This window comes from Oncorhynchus gorbuscha, linkage group LG12, assembly GCF_021184085.1.
Source record: "Oncorhynchus gorbuscha isolate QuinsamMale2020 ecotype Even-year linkage group LG12, OgorEven_v1.0, whole genome shotgun sequence".
Classification (NCBI taxonomy): Eukaryota; Metazoa; Chordata; class Actinopteri; order Salmoniformes; family Salmonidae; genus Oncorhynchus; species Oncorhynchus gorbuscha.
The window spans coordinates 82,245,712-82,259,609 of record NC_060184.1 but is presented as its reverse complement, the minus strand read 5'-3'; the positions used below and the strand labels follow the sequence as shown (position 1 = coordinate 82,259,609).

At 49.4% G+C, this 13,898-nt stretch overlaps 1 long non-coding RNA gene across 1 annotated transcript; it reads right to left on the bottom strand.

Annotated features, from left to right (window-relative positions):
* Positions 1-281: 281 nt before the first annotated feature.
* On the bottom strand, positions 282-877 carry LOC123991445. Its single transcript, XR_006830799.1, has 3 exons — positions 803-877; positions 635-730; positions 282-481 (listed from the first exon to the last, which is right to left on the bottom strand). It is a non-coding gene; the product is annotated as an uncharacterized LOC123991445 (long non-coding RNA).
* Positions 878-13,898: the final 13,021 nt, after the last annotated feature.

Sequence of the window (13,898 nt, the reverse complement as noted above, 5' to 3'; positions counted from 1 at the left end):
TTAAGACACCGTGGACTGGTACAAGATATGGGACGGAAAACGTACCTCAATGCTGGGATGGGATATGCCACTGTACTCCAAATGTTACATTTATCCACACTGCTCCAGAGAAGATTTAAAATACTACAGTTTTCCTGGAACCCTGCCCTTTTCATCCTCATGTAACATTTTCATTGGAATTTACAAGACAAAACTGCCCCACTAAAAAATAAAAAATCCCTTCTGCTCCGAGACTTTTGATGCGGCTCCGGGTCTGGTTAGTGTGTGACTATAATAATAATAATAATGAATTGTTACATGTAGACAGACAGTATACACAGTAGAGCACAGAAACCGACACATTAAATCATGACCTGAACATAGAGTAGATTGGTGATGTGCTGGAACAGAGTGAGATCAGCCACAGTCTCTTCCTGAGACGCCCAGACACCGACAGCCGACATCAGAGGCGACAACCGCTCGTCTCTGTCGAAGGACACGTCTATAAACAAACAACGACATATTATTATTATACTAGTTAATAAAGCTATCGAGACATCTAAACGTAAAGATCAGTACTGATTGATACCTGCAATGCAAAACAAACGAAAGGCAACAAAAACGAAACTAAAATATAGCTGGGTTAATAACTTACCTAAATGTTTCCCGTGCATTATCCGAGCGAGGAAGCCACATATCTGCCTTTTCTGTCTCTGTTCGGTGTTTAAATGAGGGGTACCGTCAATTATCGCTAAAACAGAATGATACACACCCGTTACATTAGTCCATATAAACTAAATTAACCTCAACCGGCAAAACTTACTTTCCAGCGTCGAAATCGTTTGGTTGAATTCTTCAAATTTGCCCTCTTGAAGAATTGACACAAACTAACAAAGCTGAAGTCGATCATCCATCTTTTAAACAGTTGTCACATCGGGAAAGCATACATTTTCATCTGTCGTGCTTGTAATTGTCAATGTTCTGTTACTTGGATCAGCCTCCATCGCCACGTTTTTCAAACTGTTTACTATAACAGGAAATAAACACATTTTTCTTATGGATTCAAAATGTGCCCCACCATCAGGTGATGGGACGTCTGTTGAACACAGCTCCCCCTAGCGCCTCGGAGGGGCTAACACAAGCTAAACTTTTGTTTCTTATTTTATTGAACCTTTACTTGATCAGGAGTCATACAGATCAATCAAATTTGAGGAGTGCACGTTGTAAAATGGTTTTATTTTGGTCAATATGTTTCGATTTGAATTTATTTAGCATATGTCTAGAATTCTTAAGCGAACGTTTGGGAGCGAACGTTGGAATTGTGATAACTGATTATTAATAAATATGTAGAGGGTTACCCCTGCGCCCCAGTAGACTACTCAATGTGAAATGTCTGGAAAACAATGACATGCTAAATATTTTATTAAACTAGGCAAGTAAGTGAAGAACAAATTCTTATTTACAATGATGACTTACGCGGCCAAACCCAGACAACACTGGTACAGCCTGAATTGAACCAGGGTGTCTGTAGTGACCTCTGCGTAGAGACCTCAGGAATCCAGATTGAAGCATGAAACACAGAAAATAGCCTTGAATAACATATTTATTTATATTCAAGTGCAAATATTTAGATAAAGCACAAAAATAATAGATAGGCCAAAATGGAGATTATAAAATTATATCTTAGCCCGAATAAACAAAAAAAACAACATTATATTAAATGATATAAATTGGAAAATGTAAGATTCTTAACTTTTGAATTCCTTCTAATCTCAACCTTTTATGAACTGTGAATGTGTTTTGTTTTGATCCCAAACAACTAGAACTATAACCAACAACAACAACAATTGTTTTTGTATAATCACTGAGTGTAACACGCCTGCTCTTTCCATGACACAGACAGACCAGGTGAATCCAGGGAAAGATAGGATCCTTATTGATGTCACTTGTTAAATACACTTCAATCAGTGTAGATGAAGGGAGGAGACATGTAGATGAAGGGGAGGAGACATGTAGATGAAGGGAGGGGAGACATGTAGATGAAGGGGAGGAGACATGTAGATGAAGGGGAGGAGACATTTAGATGAAGGGGAGGAGACATGTAGATGAAGGGGAGGAGACATGTAGAATGAAGGGGGAGGAGACATGTAGATGAAGGGGAGGAGACATTTAGATGAAGGGGAGGAGACATGTAGAATGAAGGAGGAGACATGTAGATGAAGGAGGAGGAGACATGTATATGAAGGGGAGGAGACATAGATGAAGGGGAGGAGACATGTAGATGAAGGGGAGGAGACTGGTGTTACGAGAATTATGCTCTCAATGTTCATAACCCAATTCAATTAAACTACTCGGTCTGCAACCCAGAATGTGTAAGATACTGAAACAGACGGAGGCCCAGCTAAATAGTCATGATGTAGACAGACCAGGTGAATCCAGGAGAAATATAGGATCCTTATTGATGTCACCTGTTAAATACACTTCAATCAGTGTAGATGAAGGGAGGAGACATGTAGATGAAGGGGAGGATTATGCAGCCAACTAGACTGTGGGAAGCATTGGAGACAACACGGGCCAGCATGCAGCCAACTAGACTGTGGGAAGCATTGGAGACAACATGGGCCAGCATGCAGCCAACTAAACTGTGGGAAGCATTGGAGACAACATGGGCCAGCATGCAGCCAACTAAACTGTGGGAAGCATTGGAGACAACATGGGCCAGCATGCAGCCAACTAGACTGTGGGAAGCATTGGAGACAACATGGGCCAGCATGCAGCCAACTAGACTGTGGGAAGCATTGGAGACAACATGGGCCAGCATGCCTGTGGAGCGCGGGGTGCAACTCAATATTAAGGTGTTCCTAATGCTTTGTACACTGAGTAAAAAAACATTTCCTATAAAATATGGAATAAAGTTATCCGATTAAAAATAACAAAAGAGGCATAACAACTGTCTGTAACTCATCAATCAATCAATCAATCAATCAATCAATCAATCAATCAATCAATCAATCAATCAATCAATCAATCAATCAATCAATCAAATATATTTTAAAGCCCTTTTTACATCAGCCAATGTCACAAAGTGCTGTACAGAAACCCAGCCTAAAACCCCAAACAGCAAGTAATGCAGAAGCACCGTGGCTAGGAAACACTCCTTAGAAAGGCAGGAACCTAGGAAGAAACCTAGAGAGGAACCAGGCTATGAGGGGTGTCCAGTCCTCTTCTGGCTGTGCCGGGTGGAGATTATAACAGAACATGGCCAAGATGTTCAAATGTTCATAGATGACCAGCATGGTCGAAAATAATAATCACAGTGGTTGTCGAGGGTGCAACAGGTCAGCACCTCGGGAGTAAATGTCAGTTGGCTTTTCATAGCCGATCATTCAGAGTATCTCTACCGCTCCTGCTGTCTCTAGAGAGTTGAAAACAGCAGGTCTGGGACAGGTAGCACGTCCAGTGAACATGTCAGGGTTCCATAGCCATTCAACTTCCATAACAGTTGAAACTGGAGCAACAGGGGGGAATTAGAGGGAGCATACTTAAATTCACACTGGACACTGGATAAGACAGGAGAATAACTCCAGATATAACAGACTGCCCCTAGCCCCCTGACACATGAAACTACTGCAGCATAAATACTGGAGGCTGAGACAGGAGTTGTCGGGAGACACTGTGGCCCCGTCCAATGATACCCCCGGACAGGGCCAACCAGGCAGGATATGACCCCACCCACTTTGCCAGAGCACAGCCCCCACACCACTAGAGGGATATATTCAACCACCAACTTACCATCCTGAGACAAGGCCGAGCCCACAAAGATCTCACCCTTGGCACGAACCCGAGGGGGTCACCAACCAGGACAGGAAGATCACGTCAAAGACTCAACCCACTCAAGTGACGCACCCCTCCTAGAGACGGCATGGAACAGCACCAGTAAGCCAGTGACTCAGCCCCTGTCATAGGGTTAGAGGCAGAGAATCCCAGTGTAGAGAGGGGAACTGGCCAGGCAGAGACAGTTTGATTTGTATTGAAATGTTTTAACTCTGCATCGTTGGGGCTCATAAGCATTTCACAGTAAAGTCTACCCCAGCTGTCCTCGGCGTATGTGACAAACAAAATGTGATTTGATTTTGTAAAAAAAATGTTTATAAAGTAAAAGAGGTAGTAGCCAGGATCAGGGCTGCCAGGAGGTCTCCTGCAGTGGAGATAAGAGATGCTCCACAGCCTGCAGTGGAGATGAGATGACAGAGATGTTCCACAGCCTGCAGTGGAGATGAGAGAGATGCTCCACAGCCTGCAGTGGAGATGAGAGAGATGTTCCACAGCCTGCAGTGGAGATGAGAGAGATGCTCCACAGCCTGCAGTGGAGATGAGAGATGCTCCACAGCCTGCAGTGGAGATGAGAGATACCACACAGCCTGCAGTGGAGATGAGAGAGATACCACACAGCCTGCAGTGGAGATGAGAGAGATACCACACAGCCTGCAGTGGAGATGAGAGAGATACCACACAGCCTGCAGTGGAGATGAGAGATGCTCCACAGCCTGCAGTGGAGATGAGAGAGATGCTCCACAGCCTGCAGTGGAGATGAGAGAGATATTCCACAGCCTGCAGTGGAGATGAGATGAGAGAGATGCTCCACAGCCTGCAGTGGAGATGAGAGAGATGCTCCACAGCCTGCAGTGGAGATGAGATGAGAGATGCTCCACAGCCTGCAGTGGAGATGACATGCAGAGAGATGCTCCACAGCCTGCAGTGGAGATGAGATGAGAGAGATGTTCCACAGCCTGCAGTGGAGATGAGATGAGAGAGATGTTCCACAGCCTGCAGTGGAGATGAGAGAGATGCTCCACAGCCTGCAGTGGAGATGAGAGAGATGTTCCACAGCCTGCAGTGGAGATGAGCGAGATGTTCCACAGCCTGCAGTGGAGATGAGAGAGATGTTCCACAGCCTGCAGTGGAGATGAGAGAGATGCTCCACAGCCTGCAGTGGAGATGAGAGAGATGTTCCACAGCCTGCAGTGGAGATGAGAGAGATGCTCCACAGCCTGCAGTGGAGATGAGAGAGATGTTCCACAGCCTGCAGTGGAGATGAGAGAGATGTTCCACAGCCTGCAGTGGAGATCAGAGAGATGTTCCACTGCCTGCAGTGGAGATGAGAGAGATGCTCCACAGCCTGCAGTGGAGATGAGAGAGATGTTCCACAGCCTGCAGTAGCTCCACAGCCTGCAGTGGAGATGAGAGAGATGGTCCACAGCCTGCAGTGGAGATGAGAGAGATGTTCACACAGCCTGCAGTGGAGATGATGAGAGAGATGTTCCACAGCCTGCAGTGGAGATGAGAGAGATGCTCCACAGCCTGCAGTGGAGATGAGATGAGAGAGATGTTCCACAGCCTGCAGTGGAGATGAGATGAGAGAGATGTTACACAGCCTGCAGTGGAGATGAGAGAGATGCTCCACAGCCTGCAGTGGAGATGAGAGAGATGCTCCACAGCCTGCAGTGGAGATGAGAGAGATGCCACACAGCCTGCAGTGGAGATGAGATGAGAGAGATGCTCCACAGCCTGCAGTGGAGATGAGAGAGATGTTCCACAGCCTGCAGTGGAGATGAGAGATGCTCCACAGCCTGCAGTGGAGATGAGAGAGATGTTCCACAGCCTGCAGTGGAGATGAGAGAGATGTTCCACAGCCTGCAGTGGAGATGATGTTCCACTGCCTGCAGTGGAGATGAGAGATGCTCCACAGCCTGCAGTGGAGATGAGAGAGATGTTCCACAGCCTGCAGTAGAGATGAGAGAGATGCTCCACAGCCTGCAGTGGAGATGAGAGAGATGCTCCACAGCCTGCAGTGGAGATGAGAGAGATGCCACACAGCCTGCAGTGGAGATGAGATGAGAGAGATGTTCCACAGCCTGCAGTGGAGATGAGAGAGATGCTCCACAGCCTGCAGTGGAGATGAGATGAGAGAGATGTTCCACAGCCTGCAGTGGAGATGAGATGAGAGAGATGTTCCACAGCCTGCAGTGGAGATGAGAGAGATGTTCCACAGCCTGCAGTGGAGATGAGAGAGATGTTCCACAGCCTGCAGTGGAGATGAGAGAGATGCTCCACAGCCTGCAGTGGAGATGTTCCACAGCCTGCAGTGGAGATGAGATGCCACACAGCCTGCAGTGGAGATGAGATGAGAGAGATGTTCCGCAGCCTGCAGTAGAGATGAGAGATGCTCCACAGCCTGCAGTGGAGATGAGATGAGAGAGATGTTCCACAGCCTGCAGTGGAGATGAGATGAGAGAGATGTTCCACAGCCTGCAGTGGAGATGAGATGAGAGAGATGTTCCACAGCCTTCAATGGAGATGAGATGAGAGAGATGTTCCACAGCCTGCAGTAGAGATGAGAGATGTTCCACAGCCTGCAGTAGAGATGAGAGAGATGCTCCACAGCCTGCAGTGGAGATGAGATGAGAGAGATGTTCCACAGCCTGCAGTTGAGATGAGATGAGAGAGATGTTCCACAGCCTGCAGTGGAGGTGAGATGAGAGAGATGTTCCACAGCCTGCAGTGGAGATGAGATGAGAGAGATGTTCCACAGCCTGCAGTGGAGATGAGAGAGATGCTCCACAGCCTGCAGTGGAGATGAGAGAGATGCTCCACAGCCTGCAGTGGAGATGAGAGAGATGCCACACAGCCTGCAGTGGAGATGAGATGAGAGAGATGCTCCACAGCCTGCAGTGGAGATGAGATGAGAGAGATGTTCCACAGCCTGCAGTGGAGATGAGAGAGATGCCACACAGCCTGCAGTGGAGATGAGATGAGAGAGATGTTCCACAGCCTGCAGTGGAGATGAGATGAGAGAGATGCTCCACAGCCTGCAGTGGAGATGAGATGAGAGAGATGTTCCACAGCCTTCAGTGGAGATGAGATGAGAGAGATGTTCCACAGCCTGCAGTAGAGATGAGAGAGATGTTCCACAGCCTGCAGTAGAGATGAGAGAGATGCTCCACAGCCTGCAGTGGAGATGAGATGAGAGATGTTCCACAGCCTGCAGTTGAGATGAGATGAGAGAGATGTTCCACAGCCTGCAGTGGAGGTGAGATGAGAGAGATGTTCCACAGCCTGCAGTGGAGATGAGATGAGAGAGATGTTCCACAGCCTGCAGTGGAGATGAGATGAGAGAGATGTTACACAGCCTGCAGTGGAGATGAGAGAGATGCTCCACAGCCTGCAGTGGAGATGAGAGAGATGCTCCACAGCCTGCAGTGGAGATGAGAGAGATGCCACAAAGCCTGCAGTGGAGATGAGATGAGAGAGATGCTCCACAGCCTGCAGTGGAGATGAGATGAGAGAGATGTTCCACAGCCTGCAGTGGAGATGAGAGAGATGCTCCACAGCCTGCAGTGGAGATGAGAGAGATGTTCCACAGCCTGCAGTGGAGATGAGAGAGATGCTCCACAGCCTGCAGTGGAGATGAGAGAGATGCTCCACAGCCTGCAGTGGAGATGAGAGAGATACCACACAGCCTGCAGTGGAGATGAGAGAGATACCACACAGCCTGCAGTGGAGATGAGAGAGATGTTCCACAGCCTGCAGTGGAGATGAGAGAGATGCTCCACAGCCTGCAGTGGAGATGAGAGAGATGTTCCACAGCCTGCAGTAGAGATGAGAGAGATGCTCCACAGCCTGCAGTGGAGATGAGAGAGATGTTCCACAGCCTGCAGTAGAGATGAGATGCTCCCACAGCCTGCAGTGGAGATGTGGTCCACAGCCTGCAGTGGAGATGAGAGAGATGCCACACAGCCTGCAGTGGAGATGAGATGAGAGAGATGTTCCACAGCCTGCAGTGGAGATGAGATGAGAGAGATGCTCCACAGCCTGCAGTGGAGATGAGATGAGAGAGATGTTCCACAGCCTTCAGTGGAGATGAGATGAGAGAGATGTTCCACAGCCTGCAGTAGAGATGAGAGAGATGTTCCACAGCCTGCAGTAGAGATGAGAGAGATGCTCCACAGCCTGCAGTGGAGATGAGATGAGAGAGATGTTCCACAGCCTGCAGTTGAGATGAGATGAGAGAGATGTTCCACAGCCTGCAGTGGAGGTGAGATGAGAGAGATGTTCCACAGGCTGCATGAGATGAGAGAGATGTTCCACAGCCTGCAGTGGAGATGAGATGAGAGAGATGTTCCACAGCCTGCAGTGGAGATGAGAGAGATGCTCCACAGCCTGCAGTGGAGATGAGAGATGCTCCACAGCCTGCAGTGGAGATGAGAGAGATGCCACACAGCCTGCAGTGGAGATGAGATGAGAGATGCTCCACAGCCTGCAGTGGAGATGAGATGCTCCACAGCCTGCAGTGGAGATGAGATGAGAGAGATGCTCCACAGCCTGCAGTGGACATTAGATGAGAGATGCTCCACAGCCTGCAGTGGAGATGACATGAGAGAGATGCTCCACAGCCTGCAGTGGAGATGAGATGAGAGAGATGTTCCACAGCCTGCAGTGGAGATGAGATGAGAGAGATGTTCCACAGCCTGCAGTGGAGATGAGAGAGATGCTCCACAGCCTGCAGTGGAGATGAGAGATGTTCCACAGCCTGCAGTGGAGATGAGCGAGATGTTCCACAGCCTGCAGTGGAGATGAGAAGATGTTCCACAGCCTGCAGTGGAGATGAGAGATGCTCCACAGCCTGCAGTGGAGATGAGAGAGATGTTCCACAGCCTGCAGTGGAGATGAGAGATGCTCCACAGCCTGCAGTGGAGATGAGAGAGATGTTCCACAGCCTGCAGTGGAGATGAGAGAGATGTTCCACAGCCTGCAGTGGAGATGAGAGAGATGTTCCACAGCCTGCAGTGGAGATGAGAGAGATACCACACAGCCTGCAGTGGAGATGAGAGAGATGCTCCACAGCCTGCAGTGGAGATGAGAGAGATGCTCCACAGCCTGCAGTGGAGATGAGAGATATTCCACAGCCTGCAGTGGAGATGAGATGAGAGAGATGCTCCACAGCCTGCAGTGGAGATGAGAGAGATGCTCCACAGCCTGCAGTGGAGATGAGATGAGAGAGATGCTCCACAGCCTGCAGTGGACATTAGATGAGAGAGATGCTCCACAGCCTGCAGTGGAGATGACATGAGAGAGATGCTCCACAGCCTGCAGTGGAGATGAGATGAGAGAGATGTTCCACAGCCTGCAGTGGAGATGAGATGAGAGAGATGTTCCACAGCCTGCAGTGGAGATGAGAGAGATGCTCCACAGCCTGCAGTGGAGATGAGAGAGATGTTCCACAGCCTGCAGTGGAGATGAGCGAGATGTTCCACAGCCTGCAGTGGAGATGAGAGAGATGTTCCACAGCCTGCAGTGGAGATGAGAGATGCTCCACAGCCTGCAGTGGAGATGAGAGAGATGTTCCACAGCCTGCAGTGGAGATGAGAGATGCTCCACAGCCTGCAGTGGAGATGAGAGAGATGTTCCACAGCCTGCAGTGGAGATGAGAGAGATGTTCCACAGCCTGCAGTGGAGATGAGAGATGTTCCACTGCCTGCAGTGGAGATGAGAGAGATGCTCCACAGCCTGCAGTGGAGATGAGAGAGATGTTCCACAGCCTGCAGTAGAGATGAGAGAGATGCTCCACAGCCTGCAGTGGAGATGAGAGAGATGGTCCACAGCCTGCAGTGGAGATGAGAGAGATGCCACACAGCCTGCAGTGGAGATGAGATGAGAGAGATGTTCCACAGCCTGCAGTGGAGATGAGAGATGCTCCACAGCCTGCAGTGGAGATGAGATGAGAGAGATGTTCCACAGCCTGCAGTGGAGATGAGATGAGAGAGATGTTCCACAGCCTGCAGTGGAGATGAGATGAGAGAGATGTTCCACAGCCTGCAGTGGAGATGAGAGAGATGTTCCACAGCCTGCAGTGGAGATGAGAGAGATGCTCCACAGCCTGCAGTAGAGATGAGAGAGATGTTCCACAGCCTGCAGTGGAGATGAGAGAGATGTTCCACAGCCTGCAGTGGAGATGAGAGAGATGCTCCACAGCCTGCAGTGGAGATGAGAGAGATGCTCCACAGCCTGCAGTGGAGATGAGAGAGATGCCACACAGCCTGCAGTGGAGATGAGATGAGAGAGATGTTCCGCAGCCTGCAGTAGAGATGAGAGAGATGCTCCACAGCCTGCAGTGGAGATGAGATGAGAGATGTTCCACAGCCTGCAGTGGAGATGAGATGAGAGAGATGCTCCACAGCCTGCAGTGGAGATGAGATGAGAGAGATGTTCCACAGCCTTCAGTGGAGATGAGATGAGAGAGATGTTCCACAGCCTGCAGTAGAGATGAGAGAGATGTTCCACAGCCTGCAGTAGAGATGAGAGAGATGCTCCACAGCCTGCAGTGGAGATGAGATGAGAGAGATGTTCACAGCCTGCAGTTGAGATGAGATGAGAGAGATGTTCCACAGCCTGCAGTGGAGGTGAGATGAGAGAGATGTTCCACAGCCTGCAGTGGAGATGAGATGAGAGAGATGTTCCACAGCCTGCAGTGGAGATGAGATGAGAGAGATGTTCCACAGCCTGCAGTGGAGATGAGAGATGCTCCACAGCCTGCAGTGGAGATGAGAGAGATGCTCCACAGCCTGCAGTGGAGATGAGAGAGATGCCACACAGCCTGCAGTGGAGATGAGATGAGAGAGATGCTCCACAGCCTGCAGTGGAGATGAGATGAGAGAGATGTTCCACAGCCTGCAGTGGAGATGAGAGAGATGCTCCACAGCCTGCAGTGGAGATGAGAGATGTTCCACAGCCTGCAGTGGAGATGAGCAGATGTTCCACAGCCTGTAGTGGAGATGAGAGAAGATGTTCCACAGCCTGCAGTGGAGATGAGAGATGCTCCACAGCCTGCAGTGGAGATGAGAGAGATGTTCCACAGCCTGCAGTGGAGATGAGAGAGATGCTCCACAGCCTGCAGTGGAGATGAGAGAGATGTTCCACAGCCTGCAGTGGAGATGAGAGAGATGTTCCACAGCCTGCAGTGGAGATGAGAGAGATGTTCCACAGCCTGCAGTAGAGATGAGAGAGATGCTCCACAGCCTGCAGTGGAGATGAGAGAGATGTTCCACAGCCTGCAGTAGAGATGAGAGAGATGCTCCACAGCCTGCAGTGGAGATGAGAGAGATGGTCCACAGCCTGCAGTGGAGATGAGAGAGATGCCACACAGCCTGCAGTGGAGATGAGATGAGAGAGATGTTCCACAGCCTGCAGTGGAGATGAGATGAGAGAGATGCTCCACAGCCTGCAGTGGAGATGAGATGAGAGAGATGTTCCACAGCCTTCAGTGGAGATGAGATGAGAGAGATGTTCCACAGCCTGCAGTAGAGATGAGAGAGATGTTCCACAGCCTGCAGTAGAGATGAGAGAGATGCTCCACAGCCTGCAGTGGAGATGAGAGAGATGTTCCACAGCCTGCAGTTGAGATGAGATGAGAGAGATGTTCCACAGCCTGCAGTGGAGGTGAGATGAGAGAGATGTTCCACAGCCTGCAGTGGAGATGAGATGAGAGAGATGTTCCACAGCCTGCAGTGGAGATGAGATGAGAGAGATGTTACACAGCCTGCAGTGGAGATGAGAGAGATGCTCCACAGCCTGCAGTGGAGATGAGAGAGATGCTCCACAGCCTGCAGTGGAGATGAGAGAGATGCTCCACAGCCTGCAGTGGAGATGAGAGAGATGTTCCACAGCCTGCAGTGGAGATGAGCGAGATGTTCCACAGCCTGCAGTGGAGATGAGAGAGATGTTCCACAGCCTGCAGTGGAGATGAGAGAGATGCTCCACAGCCTGCAGTGGAGATGAGAGAGATGTTCCACAGCCTGCAGTGGAGATGAGAGAGATGTTCCACAGACTGCAGTGGAGATCAGAGAGATGTTCCACTGCCTGCAGTGGAGATGAGAGAGATGCTCTACAGCCTGCAGTGGAGATGAGAGAGATGTTCCACAGCCTTCAGTAGAGATGAGAGAGATGCTCCACAGCCTGCAGTGGAGATGAGAGAGATGGTCCACAGCCTGCAGTGGAGATGAGAGAGATGCCACACAGCCTGCATTGGAGATGAGAGAGATACCACACAGCCTGCAGTGGAGATGAGAGAGATGCTCCACAGCCTGCAGTGGAGATGAGATGAGAGAGATGTTCCACAGCCTGCAGTGGAGATGAGATGAGAGAGATGTTCCACAGCCTGCAGTGGAGATGAGAGAGATGTTCCACAGCCTGCAGTGGAGATGAGAGAGATGCTCCACAGCCTGCAGTAGAGATGAGAGAGATGTTCCACAGCCTGCAGTGGAGATGAGATGAGAGATGTTCCACAGCCTGCAGTGGAGATGAGAGAGATGCTCCACAGCCTGCAGTGGAGATGAGAGAGATGCTCCACAGCCTGCAGTGGAGATAATAATAATAATAATAATATATGCCATTTAGCAGACGCTTTTATCCAAAGCGACTTACAGTCAGATGCCACACAGCCTGCAGTGGAGATGAGATGAGAGAGATGTTCCACAGCCTGCAGTAGAGATGAGAGAGATGCTCCACAGCCTGCAGTGGAGATGAGATGAGAGAGATGTTCCACAGCCTGCAGTGGAGATGAGATGAGAGAGATGTTCCACAGCCTGCAGTGGAGATGAGATGAGAGATGTTCCACAGCCTGCAGTGGAGATGAGAGAGATGCTCCACAGCCTGCAGTAGAGATGAGAGAGATGTTCCACAGCCTGCAGTGGAGATGAGATGAGAGAGATGTTCCACAGCCTGCAGTGGAGATGAGATGAGAGAGATGTTCCACAGCCTGCAGTGGAGATGAGATGAGAGATGCTCCACAGCCTGCAGTGGAGATGAGATGAGAGTGATGTTCCACAGCCTGCAGTGGAGATGAGATGAGATAGATGTTCCACAGCCTGCAGTGGAGATGAGAGAGATGCTCCACAGCCTGCAGTAGAGATGAGAGAGATGTTCCACAGCCTGCAGTGGAGATGAGATGAGAGTGATGTTCCACAGACTGCAGTGGAGATGAGATGGGAGAGATGTTCCACAGCCTGCAGTGGAGATGAGAAGATGCTCCACAGCCTGCAGTGGAGATGAGAAGATGCTCCACAGCCTGCAGTGGGATGAAGAAGATGTTCCACAGCCTGCAGTGGAGATGAGATGAGAGAATGTTCCACAGCCTGCAGTGGAGATGAGATGAAGAGATGCTCCACAGCTTGTTGTATTTATTTCAACTGATGAACTGCACTGGAAAAATCATACAAAATGAAAAAAAATGAGAAATTCTTGTGAAGGCGGCAAAAAATTGTCGGATATTCAGGAAAAAATGTTACAGGGAATTCTGAATGGAGAGGTTCCCCCTTCTCATGCTCCTGAACCTGTGTAGGGACCTGTCATTTACAGTTGAGTCCGATTGAAGGAGAAAAGTTTTAGTTTTGTATACCTTTCCACCTTCCAATATTATTTCTGCATTAAAGTTAGTTGTCACACATCCAGTAGGTAGCAACATTCACCTCTAACATTGTTTGAGGACTGCCATGATACACTAGAAAAGAAGAAGAAGAAGAAGGAGAGGTGGCAGGAAATTCTAGAAGAGAAGCTTCTGTGAGTTTACCTGTTTTCTACCACACCTGGCTAATGAGAGGTTACTGTAGGTTTACCTGTTTTCCACCACACCTGACTATGAGGAGGTTACTGTGAGTTTACCTGTTTTCCACCACACCTGACTAATGAGAGGTTACACCAGCAGGATTTACCTGTTTTCCACCACACTGACTAATGAGGAGGGTTACTGTAGGTTTACCTGTTTTCCACCACCTGACTAATGAGGAGGGTTACTGTAGGATTTACCTGTTTTCTACCACACCTGGCTAATGAGAGGAGTTACTCTAGGTTTACCTGTTTTCCAC